This window comes from Anguilla rostrata, chromosome 19 (assembly GCF_018555375.3).
Source record: "Anguilla rostrata isolate EN2019 chromosome 19, ASM1855537v3, whole genome shotgun sequence".
Classification (NCBI taxonomy): Eukaryota; Metazoa; Chordata; class Actinopteri; order Anguilliformes; family Anguillidae; genus Anguilla; species Anguilla rostrata.
In genome coordinates this window covers 6,412,906-6,416,421 of record NC_057951.1, presented here as the reverse complement: position 1 = coordinate 6,416,421, position 3,516 = coordinate 6,412,906, and positions in this window count along the sequence as shown.

Sequence of the window (3,516 nt, the reverse complement as noted above, 5' to 3'; positions counted from 1 at the left end):
CATGAAGTTTTAATCTCAAACGTTTTAAAAGCATGGCAGTTTGTTTTTTCATCCCTTTGGGAGAAGGGGGAAAATTTTTTTTTAAAAAAACCCCAAATGCGTCCGATTTTCCAGGCTATGATGTGGATTTAGACCCCCTATTAATACGCTCCAGGAAGAAAACCTGCCCCAAATTAAAATTTCCCCCCACAAAACTTAAAACTGCCCAGAAAAATTTTAATGAACTCTCTCGCCGAAAATTTCCTCGGGAAAGATAACCAACCCCCATTGAAAACGCCCAAGAAAATAATTAATGAAATGTCATACAACAGCACTGTACTTTAAAATAATGACAACATTTTGGTAATTTTGACAAAAGAATCTGCGCTGATGCACTCCCATTCTTAATGTTACAATGATAAACCCTTAAGTCGAGTTTGAATAGCCGCGTTTGAAATGGTGGCATGAAGCTTTAATCTCAAACGTTTTACAAGCATGGCAGTTTGTGTTTTCATACCATGGAGAAGTGGAAAATATTTAATGTTTAAAACACAAATGCGTCCGATTTTCCAGGCTATGATGTGGATTATAGACTCCATATTAATACAGCTCCAGGAAGACAACTGACTCCAACATTGAAATTTCCTCAGCGAAACATTAAAACTGTCCAGTAAAGATAATGAACTCTCTCGCCGATATGTCCTCAGGTAAGATAACCAACTCCCCATTGACACAGCCCAGGGAGAATAATTAACTCCCATACTGATATTTTCTCATAGTGAGATAATGAACTCCCACACCAATACGTCCGCAGTTAAGTGAACTTCACTTTATAGAGATAATCAACTGCTACTCTGATGCATCCTCTGCTAAACAATCAACACAGCCTATTAACCCAGTCCCTGGAAGATCATTTACTCCAACACTGAAATTTCCTCAGGTTAGATATTCAACTCCACATCGAAACAGCCCAGCTAAGATAATCAACCCACCTATTAACTAGATGCCTGCATCCAGACCTGAGCCTGGCAGGGTCCATTAACACAGCCCAAGGAAGATAATCAACTGTCACGTTGTATGTTGTTGTATGGCATTTCATCTGCCCCAATGTCCCCCACAGATCCAGAGCAGGTGCTCTCCCTGTAAGGCAAGGTGAGACAAGAGAAGGACGGGAGTCATTGTGCTCATAACAAAACTCAAAAAAGTGTTATTTTGTTTTTAAAACTGTAAAACACTAAATGATGTTCCTAATATGACAAGGAGATTGTGGCAAAACATATGTACTGTATATGTACAAAACTCTGTGAAAGCTTTTGTTTCATTTAATGAATGCTTTTGCAAGTGTGATTTCTGATTTGATTCTGATTTGAACAAGTGATTCAAATTGTTATCCTCCTATTGTTATATTCCAGTGGTTCAATCATTAAATTCCAGCCTCTGAAGTTGGATTGTGCTGTCATTGTTCAATTAAATAACATTAAATAAGAACACTTTTACTTTCATTAGATCTGTATTGTCCCCAGAAGGCAATTCATGTGCAGCATTAAAATCCACATAAGTTTGACAACCATGGAAAGATTCACATTACAAGGACAAGGAATAGCTTTAAAGTTAGAATATGTATAAAGGAGTAAAATCAGTACAGAGTACAATTCAGTATGGACACAATGCATGCTGCTGCCATATATACTGTATTAAAGCCCACATACATATGTTGTCCAGTTTTAGTCGCAGTTTAGTTGCTGGAGGATGAGCATTATCTTTAGTAACGTGGGGGCTAAAAAAATACTAACAAAATAAATGACATGAAATCAATTTCAAACCGTTTCAGTGTTACTCACTTACAAAACTACCACATATAATTACATTTGTATTTAACGCTTTGCATTTTAAATTCCACTCATGTCGTTTAGTATGTTTTTGTACCTTGTAGTGTACTGAGTACCTGCTCACCCAAATATGAAGACACCTGGTGGACAATTAATACAATAAACTTTGAGAAATGTGAAGAAAAGTCGGGGGTGTATATTGCAACAATATACAGTAATTCCTGCAGGGTTGTGCTCAAAAAAAAAAAAAAGAGACTGTTTGTGTGTGTGTGTGCATACATAAATGTGTGTGTGCGCGTGAGAGAGAGAGAGAGAGGAGAGACGGCATGTGTGTTTGTGTGTGAGAGACAGGAGAGACTGTGTGTGTGTGTGTGTGTGTGTGTGTGTGTGTACGTGAGAGACAGAGAGAGTGGAGAGACGGCGTGTGTGTGTGAGAGAGAGAGAAAAAGAAAGAGGAGAGATTGTGTGTGTGTGTGTTTGCATATATATGTGTGTGTGCGTGTGGGAGAGAGAGAAGAGACTGTGTGTCGGTGTTTGTGCGTGTGCAATGCACATGTGTCTGTGTGTGTGTATGTGGCAGAGGAGTCTTCTGTGTGTATGTGCGTGTGCGCGTGTGTGTTTGAGAGGGAGAGTGAGAAGAGTCTTCTGTGTGTGTGTGTGTGTGTGTGTGTGTGCAACCATATTCATCCAACAAAACAGTACCCTTTCTGCAGCAGTATGTGGCCTGGACATTGAATGAAAATAACAACAATATATACTCACAATCAGACCAAGTTCATAAAATATATAAATATTTCATGTAACAATCCACATGTCTCTATATCTACAAATGGCACAATTTCACATCCATTCAATCTACATCCAGGCACGAAACAGGGCTGTCAGTTGTGACCACTACTGTACGTACAACACACACTATAAGTACAGTACTTATATTTGACCACAGTAATAATAAGATGGTATGAAATCTGGAAAGTCTGGAACATAATGATGGAATAATGCCTGACACGACAGATGCAACATTTAGCCAAATCCGTACATTAACTGTAAGCTGTAGTCACAAAAATATCAGACCAATCAATTCAGCCAAGGAAACCAGCTAGCTATTGCTGCTAACTGAAGTGCATCACTGTAAACATGACTGCTATCCAATTCATATAAATTAGAGGGACAGCCAGAGAAAGCAAACATGCCTGCCATCATGTTTAGTTAGCTAAACTGACAGTGGCTTACAACGAGAATGATTTAAACAAAAAACTCTCTCAAAAGACGTGCATACTTCACGACGTGACCAGAAGCATTAAACATTAGCCACATTAACAGGAGTGGAGTGGCATGGCTGCTTACAACAAACTAGTTCGCTTACGTTAAGTAGCTGGTCGGCTATCTAGTTAATGTTATCTACACAGCTCGCTAGCTTATTCATTTATTGATGCAATGTAAGGACAACATCGGACATCAAAGAGAAGTGTATTTCCATGTAAAGTTCAAGTTAGCTGGCAACTATTACACAGTTAACTTTGGTTTGCAACAAAACATGTATTTACCTTTCGGTCGAGCACTGTTGTTGTGCAGCACATGGCCTTTCGAAGTCCAACGTCAGATCCGATTTAGCAATCGCAACTACTTATTGACTACAAATCCGATGCTTTCAAAAATACAAATAATGCGTCACGGTTGGCCAAAACGTAATCATTCGAATAAAGGG